This window comes from Aulonocara stuartgranti, assembly GCF_965226115.1.
Source record: "Aulonocara stuartgranti genome assembly, chromosome: 12".
Lineage (NCBI taxonomy): Eukaryota > Metazoa > Chordata > Actinopteri > Cichliformes > Cichlidae > Aulonocara > Aulonocara stuartgranti.
The window spans coordinates 33,312,811-33,332,349 of NC_138948.1; the positions used below are offsets into that span (position 1 = coordinate 33,312,811).

At 41.7% G+C, this 19,539-nt stretch overlaps 1 long non-coding RNA gene across 1 annotated transcript; it reads right to left on the reverse strand.

Moving 5' to 3' along the window:
- Window positions 1–12,944: 12,944 nt before the first annotated feature.
- On the reverse strand, window positions 12,945–17,222 carry LOC309718282. The gene is made up of 4 exons (XR_014279938.1): window positions 17,144–17,222; window positions 16,890–16,954; window positions 16,249–16,335; window positions 12,945–15,906 (listed from the first exon to the last, which is right to left on the reverse strand). It is a non-coding gene; the product is annotated as an uncharacterized lncRNA (long non-coding RNA).
- Window positions 17,223–19,539: the final 2,317 nt, after the last annotated feature.

Sequence of the window (19,539 nt, forward strand, 5' to 3'; positions counted from 1 at the left end):
TTTAAAGGCTACTTTTAATCACTAGCTTAAGAGCCAAAACTGGGCCATCATTAGAATATGATGTCCTTGAGATGCAAAACACAATATTTAAAAACTTGGTGACGATGTTTTTCATGACTCATATGGGATTATTTTAACACAAGACATCCATATGATGCATTTTTTATGATGACCTCAATATATTGTGATATTAAAATGTTTCTTCCAAACCCCAAAAGCAGACTTACTGGGGATTTAGGCTTCAGCGGGAAATCCATGACAAAATCTATGCTGTAGCTGCAAACCCCTCCCAAACCCTACACCATAACCTACGGCACAACCCTTTCTCTGCCTGAGTTCTGCTTCTGCAGGGAATCTGCATCGCAACTTACAATGTGACCAGAAATCCCTTTCAACCATATGTCATAATTTGTCATCTAGGGTGCACCTCCTGAGAAAGGCAACTACACGTCGGGTCAACGCAGCCCATGACGATTGTCACTGATCTGTTCAATAGCATCGATTTTCCACTGCGGTTTTTGAGTGTGTCAGTTAAAGAATAATAATCAGGGTATCAAATTATATATTTAAATATAATCATAGCATCAATTTAAGTACTCACAAAAGCCAGAAATTCCTGGAGGAAGATTGCTGAAACTGTTGGATCTGATGTGAGGCAACACCCAAAGTGGGAAAAAAGTCCCAGCATTTTATTTGTTTTAACAACAAATAAAACCCAGTGACACAACCACATGGTAATGAACACACAACGCACCAGCACAAGCATAAATGTCGGCAGCAATGTTAGCCACTTACATAGGTTAAGCACTGCAAAGACTACCTGCAGGAGTCTATCAGGCCTTAGGATTGAAAGGAGAGCAGTACTCCAGTTTATAAAATACTGTTGTGTTATTTAAATGGACTTAGTCTGTGCTGTAACAACACCTTCTGTCTAACTTCTATCTCTTACAAAGACCAAAACACATTATTGTTTATTTCAGCACAGTTAACAGTACATATACTGAAGAAAAATATAATAATTGATGGTTTTATGTGCAAGCCATGTTGCCAAGTATACCCTGGCGAACACACTGGACAAAGGCAGGCTAAGAGGTGAACTGCCCATCTGCATGTCAGCTTAACTTTACTGTTTACTGACATTAAACTTGGTGAGTGTGCAAAGTGTGCAAATAATGGAAATAAATTGACCATGGAAATGTCACCAGCACTGCTTAAACCGATACTAGACTGTATCTGCCCTCATAGTAAAACCTGGTGCACCTGGTGTAGAAGGACCGCTGTTTTTTTGGCATTTTCATTTATAGCCAGTTTGTTCTGATAGTTTGGGCTTATCGTTGTTTGTGGTCTACACTGAATTCAAAGTTTGACCTTCGCTGGATAATGGGGGATGTTTTACATAGTCCTTATTTCCTGCAGATATAAGCCTCGGTCCAGTCAGAGTTGCCTGGCAACTCTGTGATGCTGTTGCCATTGCTAGCAAGGTGTGCCTACTTCAGGTGATCATGAGTGTATATCTTGTAAGAAAAAATATAAGTCAGTCACCACAAATTCGGCCCATTTTGCCAAAATTCAACTGCTTGCAGATGAATATGTTCTTTCAGTATAAGATTCACAGATTCTCTAACATTGCAGGCTTTCTGTAGGTCACCTGCAGCAGTAAGTAGAGGATGGGGCAACCCTGCACTGGAAACAAGCGCTTTGAACACAGACCCATGTGTTCAAAAAGGATGCTGCCTTCATCTCATTTTTAAAAATGCATATCTCTTCTTTCCCAGGTGCAGATTGAGCACTGTACAAAGTGTGCCGAGTCAGAAAAAAAATCTCAGAGGAAAGAGGCAAGGGCTTGTGGGACAAGAGGTGCCCTGTGAATTGTTTGAGTGAACAGGGTCCGTGTGTGTTTGTCTGTGTTTCCATGCAAGTGACAGCTTGCTGCAGTGGCTGACAGCAAATAAACATGTTCCAGTAATTAACCTTGACAGGCCCAATGTGGTGCCAACAGCAGAAACCTGCTAATGACACAATTAATCCATAATTAAGGCATTCTGTCACACCACAGTCACACACGCAGTCAGTGATGATCGTGTGTGTGTGTTGGAAGGACTGGTAGGGAAATACAGTATATGCTAGGATGGGAACAATGCTCCTCTTGTGCTAACGCAACTTGTATTTGTTGCTTTTGCTTAAACCTTAATGTAAGAAAAGATCAAAATAAAAGGACTCAAAGGTTTAGAAATGTAATCAGTGTGTAATCAGTACATATGTACAGCCTTTGAAAAGGTCCCACAGTGAATGCTGAAGATAATGAACTTCTGCAGGTCAAATGACGACCTTTCTCTTTTGAAGGTTTTATTGAATTTGCTTGAACACCTCCAACGGTTTTATCGCAGCCTGTGTGGGTTCTAATATACGCAGAACAAACTGGCAGCAGAGAGGTGTTCCTCGAAGGTTTCTCAAAAATCTAAAAAGGCAGCACATCAAAAACTAACCGCTCACATCTGAATTCCTCATTGCCTCACATCCCTGAGCCTTCAAGTTTAATTCAGTTATATACGCAACAGCAGACTTACTGCACAGCTGAGGGTTGGACCCCACCCAGCCCAAAGCTACTGGGAAATAATTGCTTTTCTTGTCCCCTGATTTTTTTGCACAGGGGGTTCATAACAAGTTTATAACTGCATCATACATACAATTAAGTTCATAAGTATTTGGGCAGTGCCAACATTTTTTTACACCGTCGCAGTCAAGATGCTTTTGGAGTGCAGATGTTTAGCTTTAATTCACGTGGTTAAAAAAAGAAACATTGCATTAACTGTTTACAGCAAATTTTGGCTCGTCCCGCCAAAGAACCAACGAGCTCAAGCCATCGCATGGCATCTGTTGTCTGTCCATGTCACATGAATTGCTACTCCTCCTACAGCAGCAAGGGTGTCAAACATAAGGCCTGGGGGCCAGAATCAGCCCAGGAAAGACTCTAATCTGGGCCACTGGATAGCTTTGGAAAATGTGATGGAGAACAGAAATGTTCGACTTTTAATTGTATTTGTATTTATAAGTTTTACACCTTTTCCTATTGATGAAGCCCTCCCACATGGCTATTCATAATACACCAAACTATTTAAGTTCCATAATTTTACTCATTTACTTTGTATAATTTAAACCCAAAGATACCTTTTATTTACTGCAGCAGCATTTCTTTATCATGTGGAAGATTTGTGATGTATTGTCCTGGGCTACATGAATGTTTGTGTGATTGTGTGAATGACATTTTTTGGTAGAAAGTACTTTCAGGGCTCACTTGAGTAGAAAAAAACACAACATTAATACCACTTAATCATATGGTCTTCATGTGAGAGTAATGCAGGGGTCCAGACTGGTAAAACCATTGCTGTGAAACTATTTGCCCCGCTATTTGTCACACTTATAAGTTTCCTCAAATCAAATGTCATCAAACAAAATTTAATATTACAAAAATATAACCTTAGTAAATATAAAACATTTTTAAATGATGATTTCATTTAATAAGAGAAAAAAGTTGTCCAAACCTACACAGTGTGAAAAAGCAGCTGCCGCCTAAACCCAATAACTGGCTGTGCCACTCTTGGCAGCAAGAATTGTAATCAAGTGTTTGTGATAATGCTCAATGAGTCTTTCTGTCACTATAAAGTAGATTTTGGTTCACTCTTCTTTGTAGATCTTCCATGTAGATTTTTTAAAATTAACATTGGTCAGCAGCCGCTTTCTCCTCAGAACTCTCCCACGGATGCCATTTTTGCCCAGTCTCTTTCTTATTGTTGAATCATGAACTCTGTCATTAACTGAGGCAAGTGAGGCCTGCAGTTCTTTGGATATTGTTCTGGATTCTATTGCAACCTCCTGGATGAGTTGTTGATGTGCTCTTGGAGTAATTTTGGTAGGCCGGCTGCTCCTGAGAAGGTTCGTCATTGTTCAAAATTTCCAACATTTGTAGATAATGGTTGTCTCTGTGGTTCGCTGGAGTCCCAAAGCCCTAGAAATGAATTTGTAACCCTGTCCAGACTTACACATGTCACTAACTTAGTTCTCATGTTCTCATATTATTGTATGCAAACATGCATTCGTCTTACTAACTCTGATTTGATAAGGTCTCTGGCTTGGATGAATTAACTCTCATTCACTCACTCTCATGCAAGTTGCTTCATGGTGCTAAAAAACAGTAAAAGACAAAAAAGCTATCAGTTCACCTAGCTTCTACTGCGAGGCCAATTTTCACACTTGAGTGAATGAGAAATGGTTGAATGAAACTGGTTGGACTGAGGAAGCCAGTTGTTCTGCAGTCATGCAGAAAAAAGTCATGCACCATGCCTCAATGTTTTGCTTCAATGTAATGTTGCTTAAGAAGACCAGTTTGAGCTAGTATGTGCAAGCCAAGCTAAACCAGAAAATAAGAAGCTGCAGAAATGTGAAAAAGCCACGTATTTTTGTAGTGAATTTTCTGTTCATCTCAGTTTCTCTGGCTCCATTGTTTACTTATCAGATTCTGGATTTTCTCTCCCTGTGCTGGTGCAGCGAGTCTGCTGAGTAACCAGCAGATCTCAATTTCATGGGAGCCTAAGGGTATAGCAAGATCTGAACACAGACCGCAGCCCACTGAGACTATTTTTATACAAATTACATATGCTAGAAGCATCTACTGGGAAATTATTGCTGAAGACATTCACATCATGTCAGCATTCATGTCCAGTGCTTCCTTGAAGCTGTTGTTGCCTTGTTTAATACCAGAGAACATCTAAAAGGCTTATGATAAACAGAAGTGGAGTGGCAATAACTGTGCCCTCGTTGAGTTTTTACCATTCAAAAAAACCTTGTTTAATGTGTCAGCATAATTTGTTCAACACAACAATATTTACCTTTGATGGTAAGGGCTACTAGCTTTAAATAAACTAAGGAGATGACACGCGTGCCACAAAACGCGCTTCACTTCTTAAAAAAAGAAAAAAGAAAAGTAGGTTTGCAAATAAATTTCCAAGTTTTCCTGTTACAGACATTCAGCCGAAGACCATTACAATTTCTCATATTTTTTTAGAGGTACCCTGAATTCAACATTGTAGTAACTCATGTTTAATAAAATGTACGCTGGCTGTGAGATTTCAAATGCACTACAACTACAAAGAAATGCTGCAAAAGCACACACACACACACACACACACACACACACACACACACACACACACACACACACACACACACACACACAAAACATACCAGTAGCTGAATTAAATCCAACAGAAATAGAAAACCCCACAATGGAAGTAAAAATAAAAACTAACTCACAAGACACAATGGAAGAGTTTTTGGGAGGACGTTAACGTGACTGAACAGCTACGGAAATGACCAAAACGTGAAGGATTGCACTGATCCATGCTCAAAACAAGCAAATGATTCATCAGTGCTATGAGAAATATGTGTTTTAATCACATGATTCATATGACACTGTAGAAACCTGCACGTTATTAGTGTTTACTGTAAGCATCACTTCTGTAGCTCTGCTGTCATGTTATTGTCTCCCCCAAAACAGTTGCTTTTTGAACTTTTTTTTCTATTTCTATTGTGTTTGCACTTTTGTTGTGTGCTTTTGCAGCACATAGTTATATATATATATATATATCTAAACACAAAATTCCCATCTCGCCCCTGCAGGCGGTTTATCCTTCAAGCTCGGGTCCTCTACCAGAGGCCTAGGAGCTTGAGGGTCCTGCTCAGTATCTTAGATGCTCCTAGGACTGCACTCTTCTGGACAGAGATCTCGGATGTTGTTCCTGGGATCTGCTGGAGCCACTGGCCTAGCTTGGGAGTCACCGCACCTAGTGCTCTGATTACCACGGGGACCACCATTACCTTCATCCTCCACATCCTCTCGAGCTCTTCTCTGAGCCCTTGGTATTTCTCTAGCTTCTCGTGTTCCTTCTTCCTGATATTGCTGTCATTCGGAACCGCTACATCGATCACTACGGCCGTCTTCTTCTGTTTGTCTACCACCACTATGTCCGGTTGGTTAGCCACCACCATTTTGTCCGTCTGTATCTGGAAGTCCCACAGGATCTTAGCTCAGTCATTCTCCACCACCCTTGGGGGCATCTCCCATTTTGACCTCGGGACTTCCAGGTTATACTCGGCACAGATGTTCCTGTACACTATGCCGGCCACTTGGTTATGGCGTTCCATGTATGCCTTGCCTGCTAGCATCTTGCACCCTGCTGTTATGTGCTGGATTGTCTCTGGGGCATCTTTACACAGCCTGCACCTGGGGTCTTGCCTGGTGTGATAGACCCCAGCCTCTATGGATCTTGTACTCAGAGCTTGTTCTTGTGCTGCCATGATTAGTGCCTCTGTGCTGTCTTTCAGTCCAGCTTTGTCCAGCCACTGGTAGGATTTCTGGATATCAGCCACCTCCTCTATCTCTACCCTCCTCTTTCTTGGGTTTCTGCTGCCTGAGGTATTCACTGAGCACTCGGTCAGTTGGGGCCATCTTCCCAATGTATTCTTGGATGTTTGTTGTCTCATCCTGGACTGTGGTGCTGACACTCACCAGTCCCTGGCCCCCTTCCTTCCGCTTAGCGTACAGCCTCAGGGTGCTGGACTTGGAGTGAAACTATATATATATATATATATATATATATATATATATATATATATATATATATATATATGGCATTTTCCCAGGGTCCAGAATGCTCCTCCACACCATAGACTGTATGAGTGGATGTAGCCGTCCTGATGTCACCCCCCACTGGTTTGTGGAGTTGCTAGGTGATTTAACCATTACCACCTTAGCCACAAATCAAGGGAGCCTAGGGCCAACACTTCAATACAAAAAAACTTATTTGCAACTACCAGAATCGCCCCCTGCAGGTCACTACAAAGAATCACAGTTTAACTTTTGCACTACACTAGATATTTTAAAATGTAATTTTAGAGGGTCACTTAATTCAAACAATCTGAATTTCTCTCACAAAGTGAAAAGGGATGTTAAGATTTCATGCAAAGATTATAATAAAATGAATGGAAAACATAGCAGTTTTTGCCTGTCCACCATACTGAGCCGCACTGAGCTGAATGGAGACTGTTGAAAGTAGGCCAGATAAAACAAAAGAACATTTACAGCATCAGACCAGCTGACATCCAATTGCACAAAGTGACAACACTTGCCTGACATTTGAGCTAACCATTATATCAACGCTACACAAACTTTACAGGGCCAAGTCTTGTTCAGAGCCCTGCCACACTGTTTATAACTTTGACAGCTTTATTGTGCACTTTGTGTACAGCTTCAACAGCAAGTCACATTCCTGGCATTCGCAAATAGACTTACAGGTGATTTTGTAGCTGTCAGGGTGTTAGCCAGACAGTCATGACTGATTTATAGTCAGAGTGTCAAACATAAGCTGAGTAATCCTGCAGGAAAATGAAGATGAAACTGTGCTCTCAGGTGTGCCACAGCTGCTTCCTGTGTAAATACAGGTCAGGGCAGTTGTGTTCTTAAATTCTGGTTCACACACACACACACACACACACACACACACACACACACACACACACACACACACACACACTCTGATGTTTGTGTATTTCTGTCAGGGTGTGTCAGGCTCACAGTTGACAGGTGTGTGTCACCTCATCATTTAAGCTGTCAGCAGGCAGGAGGACACGATGAAGGAAGCGGGTTGGTTGAGGCTCAGGCCGAGCCACTTCCTGTACGCACACAGTTTGGTTGGAGTCTTGGAGAAGTCCTATGTAGGACAAAGGCAGCCTGCGGCTAACTCCCCCTCCCTATTACCACCGTCTGTAACGCTCCAAATGAAAAAAAAAATCCCCCATCTGACTTGACTCATCGCTCATCACTAGCATAGCGAGACTACACGAGCTGCATGGATCAAAGACTAGATGTCTTGTCCCCCTCCCCTTTCTTAAATTCATCCCAAAAAAAAATAAAAATGGTGAGGGCTGTATGGATGTATGCGTGTGTGTGTGTCTGCATGAGTGTGTGCGCTGGAAGGGAGCAGCTTGCCAAGCTCCTCAACTTGAAGCGTGTGTTTATGTACTTTGTCACTCAAGAAAATGAGATGTGTAAATCCAAATGTCAGCGAAGAAGAGATTCCTGACAGCGCCGAGCATCATGTTCCAGATTTTTTTTCCTCCTCCTTCTTCTCTCCACTTTTGGCTGGCTGGACGCGCTGCTGACTGCTTCACAGCTGACAGAGAGAGAAGATCTGAGTGCTGATAGGAGCAAACGAGAAGTGGTGGGGTGATGGTAGATAATGTTTCATGAACGAATACACGCAAGCACGCACAGAAACGGGGGCCTTATAACAACCAAGGTCAGCTCTGTGTTTGCGATTGTCTGCACATGACACTACGTGCTTACTTCTTATGGATGGTTTGGGTTAGTGTGTGTGCGCAGATGCTATCTGAGTACAAATTGGACTGAGGCCTCTCTGAAGTATTCCAGTGACAGTAACGGGGGAGGGGGGGTATGTATGTATGGATTGTAAAATTAAGTGTATGTGTATGCATATATCTGTCACTGGCGTTCAATGGCCCTGCCATTCAGTGGTACATGCACAGGGCTGACAGTTCCAGCTTAAAACGTGTCACTCGACATTACCCAGAAAGCACCCGAGAGAGAGAGGAAGTGTGAGTAGAGTGGAGGATAGAGCTGTAGATATGTGTGCGAGTGTGTGTGGCACTTGCAAGTAAACAGTGGCACAATGGTTTGTCACCTTGTTACTTTTCCATGTGTATTCTTAGCCATTAACCACATGCTCCTGCTCAGATCTGATTCGTAAGGTGCACTGGTTCTTAGCTCTGGGGGCTAGAGGCACCCAAGGACACTTGACAGAAGCTGGTTCCTTTCGTGGGGTAAAGAAACCCTACTAATAATTAGAGATGGACCGATCCGATATTACGTATCGGTATCGGTCCGATACTGACCTAAATTACTGGATCGGATATCGGAGAAAAATAAAAAATGTAATCCGATCCATTAAATATCACAAAAGCACCTCACAAAACTTGCAACACGCCGTAACTCACCTCAGAACGTTAGCACTCGGAGCAGTATGCATCACGTGATAGAGGGGCTGTGGCATGCGGGACCTGTCGGTGGTCTGGATAGCATGTGGAGCTTCGCTAGCAACCCAGCATTTCATCTCCGACAAAGTTATCCCCGAGAGAAGTAAAGCAAGTGTGTAAGTCCATCTCTGAATGTTTGTAAAGCATTCCTGCGTTAAGCTTAACAAACGACTGCCTCTTCTTGCTGCTACTTCAATCATGAAACTGCTTAACGATCAGCTGATCGGCTTTTCTGTCGGGAGTACGTCTCTCTTGTTTGCTTTTGGCCCACTTTGCACCAGAAAGAGGAAACCAGCAGCTGAACAACAGCAGAACGTTTAAGCTTGATCAGCTGTTGTTAGAATTTATTTAATATTACTTTCTACTCGAGGATCTTTTTCTACGTAGCTGACGGCTGGTAACTGTGCAGGGGCGGATCTAGCAAAGTTTAGCCAGGGGGGCCGATAGGGCATTAACAGGGAAAAGGAGGCACAAAGACATACTTTTCTTTCTTATTCTCATTTAAAATGTCTAGCTTTTAATAAATAATTATCTGACAGCCAAAGTTTTAATTTGATGTAAAATGAATAGAAGTCCATTACTGTATATAGTAACTATTAAGTCTAATATATATATATATATATATACCCTAGTAAGCTATAGTACATTTTCCTTTGGGAAGGTACCATCTGTGCAGTCTGCAATTTTGTTGAAGAAAGATGTTGAATCTATTTAATATTTCTTGAAAAATAATTGATTTCTGTGCATTTTTTTTCCCACACTGCATCAAATTAAGGTTGATTACGTCGATTAAGCATCATGAGGTGGAGCGTGAGGGGTGGTTCCCTATTTTTTATTTATTTATTTTTATTGTTGCTGGGAGTTGGAACCCTATTAGTTAGGTTGCTTAATATATATGCTAAGTACTCTTTAAAATACCAGAATAGGGAGGATGGTGTAGGTTTAAGTTTATTAGATTGATCAGTATTGCTGAACTATGAAATATTTTTTTTTTGCATACAGGTATAACAGAATTACGGAGCCCCTCTGATGACATGGTACAAAAAATAAATAAATTGTGGCCACGAAATATCATTTCGAGGCCACGAAATAGGTATAACGTGCCCACGAAATACTTATTTGTGGCCACGAAATACTATTTCGAGGGCACGAAATAGGTATAACGTGCGCACGAAATGCTAATTTGTGGGCACGAATTGGGTATAACGTGGCAACGAATTATGCATTTGTGGCCACGAAATAGATAACGTGCGCACATCTTATTGATAGAATTCCTGGACAGCTGCGTAGAGACACAAGCATAAAAGTAGGCTAAATACACCATGGACAGAGACAGTCTGATTGAGTTTTATTTCAGGCTGGGAATGAGCTACAAATGCATTTTGAAAAGCCTGGCAATGCAAGGAACCATCATTACGGAGAGACATTTATACCGGATATTGAGAGCCAAGTCGCTTTACAGACGTAAGTACGACCTGGACGCCGGGATAGATTTTATTGTGAACCAACTGCAAGGGCCTGGGAAGGATCACGGTTATCGGTGGATGTTTACAAAGTGCAAACAACACGGCATTGCGATCAGGAAAGAAGACGTCAGGATCCTCATCTCTTTACTGGACCCAGTAGGTTCCCAGGTTCGCCAGACCAGACGTCTCAGAAGGAGGCAATATTTTGCTCAGGGGCCTAACTTTGTGTGGTACATAGACTCTTATGACAAACTAAAGCCATATGGGATATGTATTAATGGATGCATCGACGGTTTCTCACGCAACATCATTTGGCTGCGGGCCGCACACACTAACAGTGACCCAAAGGTTATCGGAGGTTACTTTGTGGAAGCAGTGGAGAGTCGTGGGGGTTTCCCCAGGCTCGTACGAACTGACATGGGCACTGAGAACGTGTTGGTCAGAGACCTCCAGCGTTATTTACGGAGAAATGACGGGGATGATAGAGCAGGAGACAGAAGCTACGTCACAGGAGCAAGTACCGCAAACCAGAGAATTGAGAGCTGGTGGGGAGTGATGAGAAAAGAAGGAGTCGAGTCATGGATCAAGCTTCTAGGAGAACTGAAGGACGAAGGATTCTTCTTTGGGGATTTCATTGACAAAGCTCTGTCACAGTTCTGCTTCATGCCAATCATTCAGGTAAATGACCCATATTATGATAACCAGTGGTGGTAATTAATTACATTAAATTAAGCTGTTTTAGCAGTAAGGGTAACAAAATAATTGTTTACATAGTTAAAACGACGTTACCTTTACCGTACGGTAAATGCAATGTATTCCTAACGTTGTTGAAGGTCAACTGCGCTCTGTATGTGCGTAATGGAGGCTGAAGCATCAACCCAGCCAAAGTTTTTAAATCAGGGAACACTTTGCCAATTGAACTGATCAGAAGTCAGCACGACTTAAATGTTGTTTTTTTCTGATCGGAGGATATTATCCTTGTCTGCACTCATTCTGCATCAGCAGTTATGCTGCAGCTAACGATCTGTCACTGCCAGTCTGTCAAAAGCAGTCAGGCTTCACGCATCAGTAACTCTTCAGCGCTCTATCATTGGTACGTTCAGGTCTGAGATGATATTGGATCCCCTCATGGGATTGAAAAATATTGATTTTGTCACCTGTATTATGCGCATAAAGTTGAAAAGCTTTGCGCATCCGCACCAAGATTAGTATTAGTATTAGTATAAAGCCCAGATCCCACAACTCAGTGGTTTGCCTGGTGTGGTTCTTTCTTTTCTTTTTTTGCCATCACTCCCTCTTCCTTTGGTTTTCATTAAACTGCATCCAAACATTGCTGCTTTTCAATTCATTTAAGGATGCACCACACTTATTTTCGACCATTTTAAAAATGCCTTGTATTACAGCTCTGACCTAATTCTTGTTTCTTCATCAGGAGGTATTGAATGACATCCGGAGTGTTTGGAATGCTCACCGTATAAGGCCCTCAAAGAATAACAACGTGCCCTGTGGGATACCTGATGTCATGTACATGGCCCCTCACCTTTGGGGTGCAGAAGACTGTCTCGTTCCACTGACAGAAGATTTGACCTTGTGTAAAAATAGCTGCACTTTTGTTAGTTCAGTCCCATGTGATGTGCAAGTATTTGATTTGTGCACAATAATAATGGAGGAATCAAGCTTGGAATTCCCATCTACCATGTCCCAGGCCCTTGATTTATATTTTCATCTCAGGGATACAGTTCGTTCACAGTTATTTGAGGCTACTTAAATGGACACAAACATACAAATGTAGTACATTTTGTACTTCAGTACATATTCCTACAGCTTAATGTACTTATTATTAAGTAATTATTTTTCTCCAGTGTGTAGTTATCTTGTCTTTGTATCAAAATTATCAGAAAAGACTGTATAACATAATTTTCATTTTGTCCATGTCAGTAAATTAACTCATCATGAAGTGTTGCTTGCTCTTGGTAGCTACAAAGCGTGGAGTATTAAACTAAAATATGATACAGGTTAGAAAAAAAAATCCTTTTGGGATTGAGTTAAACTTATCACACTGTTAAAGCATCAAAAGTTGTTCATAATAGTTTTTGGTACCAAAAATGTGTTAATTTCTAACAAAAAAAGAGCACCTTGGATAACAACCACATAGACTGGCAATATATCTAATGTTGTGATCAATTAGACAAGAAGACCAAGTAGGCTAAAGTGTAGAATCATAGTTGTGTCACCAATGCTCCAAATGTTTCTTGAGCCTATAATTTTGTTATTGTGGAATAGATTAAAGCAATCCCATGTTTGATAAAGAACGGCTTTTTTTCTTAAAAATCACAGCACGTGTATGACATTATAGAATGAGTAGTTAAATAACTTTCAGCTGTGTCATTAGACATGTTCATGTTTAAAGATGTATAGAATGTAACAGAGAGGACAAAGTTTTGTACCAATGAGAATGGTTTACTGGTGTCTTTCAAAATACACCATACTCAAAAACAGGTTGTATTTTGCATATAATAACAGGATAAAATAACAGTTATTTCTAAAATGTTATACAAACCTCTTTACAATGTAACCAATCTCTGTAATTGACAACTTTTCTTCTAAACCCATTAGGAACATAAAGGTTCACATTCTTGTTTCTATTAAGATTTCTGCAAACATCTGAAATACTTTAATATAGAACATGCTTAATCAGTTGGAATATGGTATTTGTAATGGTGTTGTACTTATGTATGTATATACAGTAGAAAGCACTCAGCAATCTTCCAGTTTGTAGAACTGTTACTGTATGCTATATTGGAAATATTTGTTACTCTTCCTGTAGTAAAAAAGTATTAGAATGTTAAAATTAGTCATTTATTTTGGCACTAGCCAAAAACACAGTAACAATGTGTGCAGCAGGAACAGATGCACTTCTATGTTTAGTGTACGGATTCCTACCAGGTGAAGCACTGAAAATGTTATTTAAATATGTATATGTATTTTCAACTGGTGTTGTTTTGTGGTCTCATTCCCCAACCAATTTGTTGCCTTATTTTGTCCCCAACACTCACTGCTGCTTCTGCAAAATCAGAGTGCTAAGTGCTGTCTACTACAGGTAACTCCACTTTAAAAAACCTGAACATTCCCTTTAGCTTACTATTTTAATTGGGGGGAGAAACTAAGAAAGCACTTACTGACCAGATGAAAAAAAAGGCTGCACATGAAAAAGGCACAACGGGCTACACTGTTAAGAGAACTTAACCACCCAGTCTATTGAACATTCACATTCATTCCTTCATGTTACTGTTAACTACACCCGTGTTTCTATGAACTGTTAGGGTGGAAAACCTAAAACGTGTAGGGCAGAGTGCCTTGAGGACCAAGGTTGGGTAACACTGACCTACACCACATCCATCACCCACATAGAGCTTGCGAGAATGCTGTTAAATTCACTGCGAAAGTCTGGATAGCTGTGATAACCAAGGGGCAGCTTTAGTACACATCCACATGTGTGGGATTGTGGTCTGCGGAGGAAATCTGTAGTTTCTATGAACTCAATTAGTATGGCTTTATCCAACAGATTGGATCCTGTACAGAACCGCAGGAAAAGCTGAAGATAATTGAAATCAATTTCTCCAATGTACCTTTTCAGGTAACGAGAAACTGTTGACTGGGCAGCTGTCATCTCCTCTGGAAAGATTAGAAGCTCCTTCACTGTTTTTACAGTCGGTTTTTTTTCTGCTATGAAATGATGCAGTCCTTCTGGTGGGAGTAAACCAGCTACAGAACCCACAACGGGACGCCAGCACTTGATTACAAACATTGGGGCCTGAATAAGTACTTTGTGTCCTATCTGTGCCAAAACAGGGAGCAGTGTGTCCTTGGTAGGAACCTGCTTGCACTCATGTGCATCAAGTACTTCCAGCAATTCATCTGTATCCACTGAATTGAAGTCATCCAAAGCCTTCAGGAGAACAGATCGCTCTTCTTGTGAGACGTACAAAAGAAAGGAATCTTTTAAACTACTGGTTGTTGAGCCGTACAATATCTCCTCCAGAAAGGGTATTGCAAGCTTCACTGGGAAGTAACCAGCTTGCTTCCACCCTACAACAAACACTCTAGCTATAGCCTGCCATTCTTCACACTGAAAGTCATGCCGAATGAATGGGACTTTCACCTCAACTCCCAATGTGCAGCTGTCATAGAAATCCATCCAAAATTCTGTCAGGCAGTCCCGCAAAACACCACTTCCTTCCCCCTGTTCAAGCTCTCCATTTGGTAACAACATTTTGATATTGACCTCAGATGAAATAATGTTTGAGTCCTTAAAGGCACTGATCAAATCAGTAAGACAATGACCTCTTCTAACAGTTAGTATTACGGGACAAGATCGTGGTTCAGGGGGTGCTTGGTCAGGAATATTGGCCTCTCCTGTCAGCCCCGGTGAGAGAGACAATGTGTGATGAGGTGGATCAGACTCTTTTTCTGTAAACAGTGTTTCAGGGTTTAGTTCAACCACACTAATATCCACCCTGTTATCCCCACTAATAATAACAACTGCATCAGAATCTTCACTTTCACCTACATTTGGCAGACCATCCCATGGTAATGTGTCATTCAGTTCAAAATATCCACTTGTGGAAGCTCCATCATTAATTACAAAGTTTGATGGTTCTGAATTTATGTTTTCCGCCAACAGATCATCAGCGGCCTGATTAGGTTCATTGCCAGTGAGATCTACCACAGAGGGCTGGGTTATTGCATGATTGGCCTCTACGTCTTGGGGCTGCTGTTGTGTTTTCTTTCTGGTACACAGATAAAGTCGCAGAATTTTGACTTTACTTTGCTTATACAACTCATCAACTGTACTGGAAGCATCCACATGCATCTGTGAGCTCTCAATATGAGTTGAATAGTGTGAAAGACTTTTGTTTTTTTTTGAGGTGCCATTGGGGAAAAACAGATTTTCAGCCATAAGTTTGATATTTGACACTGTTTCATTTTTATCTACAGATAAATGCCTTGTTCCACCACCACTTACAGACTTCACCTGTTTGAACCCACCCTTCGACTCATCAAAATCCATCCAGCCAACCTCAATTCGTCTAACTGTTCGTTTTGCATTTGTATTTTCTGCCCACTGAGACAATTTCTTTTTAGGAGGCATTCCCTCAGCTCCTGTCAGTCTTTGTCGTAGCCTTGAGAGTATAGATTCTTTCCTGGATGGTGACGTCCGTGACAGTGTTGCTTGTCTGCAGAAGGCCACAGTGGAGACTCTATCGCCAACTTTGGGGATGTACTTTGCCAGGTCACTGTCTGTCATTAAGGGAATGACAGTTTCATCAATCTGAAAAATATAAATAACAAATTAATAAAATTGTCAATATTAAAAAAACAATGAATACATACAACTGCATATTTTAGAGTTGTTTTTTGCTATCTACTTTTGATAACAGATACTTTTGGTAATGTGGTACACATTTGTCCAACATAAGATGAACAAAAATTGCTTTTAAAATTACTCTTTAAACATATCACGTCATTAATTAATGTCACTGATTAAACACAAATATGAAATTCAATAAATTCTTTTAGAATGTGCATAGTAAATTGTGGATTGCGGCTTTCCGTTCAAAAACAAACACACGGACACACACGCACGCACACAGCAAAAGCTGCAGTGGCTTACATTCTCATCTTCAAGTTTCTTGATCACATCTTCTTCAACTTTGCGCTCTGTTAAGAATTCTCGCAGCCGAGTATCCATAGCTGACCTCTAAACCACATGAAAATAAAATTAGTATTTTTACACTCAGTTATAAATTTTATGTAGCAGATTTTTACATGATAGCCTACCTATAAAATCACTTTATCTATGGCAAATCAGAATTTGATAATGATTGTTTTATTACTTAGATATTATCTATGGTAATGAGGAATGGAGCGATTGTCTACTTGGAGTTTAAGTAGTTCAGCATGAGCAATGACAACCTGCATCAATACAAAATCATTCCGATCACTGTATGCTTTATTAGTTCCCTTGGCAACGTGATAACCGCAGTGAGCTACTGTAACTGCAAGGCTTCATCCGATAATACGTTGAAAGCTACGGCTCATTTAGCATGTATTACCTTAACAAGTGTGACTCACATGATGCTACTTTCAAAGGAGATGTTCAGCAAAAAAAAGGCAATTTTAAGATGCTTTCCATCTAAAACTGTTATTATTGTCCAGACCAGATTAGTTGCACCAGCTAGTATGGTGATGTGGCCAGGGTAAAAGAGAGACACCTTCGTGACACAGAGAACTAAGGTTTTATGTTGAACATACCTCATTTATTAGTAGCCTTCAGCCTTGCTCTACTTTGAAAGTGTGCTGCGGGGCCGCCGCACGTCCTACAGTTAAAAATGAGTTTACGGCTACATATTAGCACAACAAAACAACGTGTACTAACAACATGAGGATACAACATTTGAAACGTCAGCAGATACCATTTAGAACATAGTAACAATATAGGTCTGAATAAATAACTGCCGAATTGCGGGATAACAATATGAAATAAATATAAAATATAATACACTCACCTTAAGGACATCACCAACAGCAAGGACTCCGTACTATGGCTGACGCAGGTTCTAGTGAATGTGCCCTGGGATAATATATATATATATCATCAAGTGTTTCGTGGCCACAAATAAGTATTTCGTGGGCACGTTATACCTGTTTCGTGCCCTCGAAATAGTATTTCGTGGCCACAAATAAGTATTTCGTGGGCACGTTATACCTATTTCGTGGCCACAAATAAGTATTTCGTGGGCACGTTATACCTATTTCGTGGCCACAAATAAGTATTTCGTGGGCACGTTATACCTATTTCGTGGCCTCGAAATGATATTTTGTGGCCGCAATTTATTTATTTTTTGTACCATGTCATCAGAGGGGCTCCGTACAGAATAGCTTTAGTGTAGTTGTTGTTTTAAACTTGAGTATGAACTTATACAAAATGCAGCAAGATATTTAAAAAACAGTTTTGTTGATTAAAAAACACTATATCGGATTCATATCGGTATCGGCAGATATCCAAATTTATGATATCGGTATCGGTATCGGACATAAAAAAATGGTATCGTGCCATCTCTACTAATAATGTCACTTACACTGAAAAGCCACCAAATATTTGATTTATACAGAAATCAAACACAGTGTTTGCAGGCCATAAAATCAAGTCCAGCTCCAATGGAAGCCAAAATCAGCCAAAGCCCTCATATACATCTAATTGGCAAATGTCATTACGGGCCCCCCTAAATAAATTGCTCTCGTCTGCACAGCTGCAAGCTGCTTTGGAACCCACCATCTCCTCCTTTCATACTGTTTTCAAATTAGTCAACATCACATCAGATGTTTCCTCAGCAGAGATGGGCAGTCCCATTACTTTTTTCAAGTAACGAGTAAAGTAATGGATTACTATTGCAAAAACGTAATTAGATTACTGTTACTTTCCCGTAGGCACGCTGTCTTACTGCATTACTAAACCGTGATTTTGTTTGTGAGAATATCTAATGATAATGATGTACGAGCGTGCGACGCCCGTGGCAGCAACAGATGTGTGTAGATCAAAAAAGGATAATATGGAGTGCGGGAGAGAGTACGACCAAGCAGCGTTTAAAGCTTGAAAGTACTGACATCACTTTGAGTTGACCACAGTTAAAAAGCATGCAGTTATTAGAGTTAGGTTAGGTTAATTCAGTGGTTCCCAAACTTTTTTTGCTAGGCCCCCCTTTGTTTTACAAGAAAAATGTTGGCTGAAGAGGCGGATCACATCCTGCTGGTCTCCCGCATGTTCGGAGTGCACGCCCCGCCGGCGACACCCCCATCAACCTTCTCCGGAGCGGACGAGCTGGTGCTGATGGCTGATGGCTACGCAGCGGCACGGCGGGGAAGATTTTTGTTTCTACCATCAGCGTTTTGGTGCCGGAGCACGTCGCTGCCTGCCACCCTGCTCTTTTTCCGGCTCAGGGAAATGAGGCTGCCACCGTGCTGTGGTGGCCGCAGTCGCTGACTGCAGTCGCTGACCGCAGTCGCTGACCGCAGTCGCTGACCGCAGTCGCTGACCATATGGAAAGGCTGCTCTTCATTGAAGACTCACGCTCCGGGCGCTGTTTTCTGGTGGACTGTGGCTCCCAGAAGAGCCTCATCCCGCCCACCGCCACGGACCGTTTAGTGGCAGGCTGATTGCGGCTAACGGTTCTCCTATTGCAACTTATGGAGAAAGGTTAGTGACTGTTAGTTTCCACAGCAGGGAATTCTAGTGGAACTTTGTTGTTGTCTGTGCCTATCTTAGGCGCCGATTTCCTTTGTGCCCATGGGCTGTTAGTCGATGTTGCCCACAGACGTTTCAACGACGCTCTGTCGTTCTTTTCACTACCCTGTTTTACCCAGGCCGCCGACCCCCTCATCCAGGCCAATTTAGTGGCCTCTGGAGACGTGTTTCAGCATTCGCTTTTAGAGTTTCCGTCACTGTCAACTCCTAATTTCTACAGCGCGGCAGCAAAACACGGAGTTGAGCGGTCAGACCCCCGGTGTTCGACCCCGCAAAATTGTCTGTCGCTCGGGAGGAGTTCGCGGCTATGGAGCGCCTGGGCATTGTGCAGCACTTGAACAGTGCCTGGGCCTCTACACTTCACATGGTGCCCAAGCCAGACGGGTGGTGGCGACCGAAAGGTGCCGCCCAGACCTTTCAGCGACTTATGGACTCTGTTTTGTGCGGACTACCTCACGTTTTTGTCTACCTGGATGACATATTGGTGGCCAGCGGCTCGGCGGGACAGCACAAATCTCATCTGCGCCAGGTTTTCCAGCGTTTAGCAGAGCATGGTCTGATCATCAACCCGTCGAAGTGCCAGTTTGGTTTGCCGGTCCTGGATTTCCTGGGGCACTGCATCTCCACTGACGGTGTGGTCCCGTTGCCGGACAGGATTCA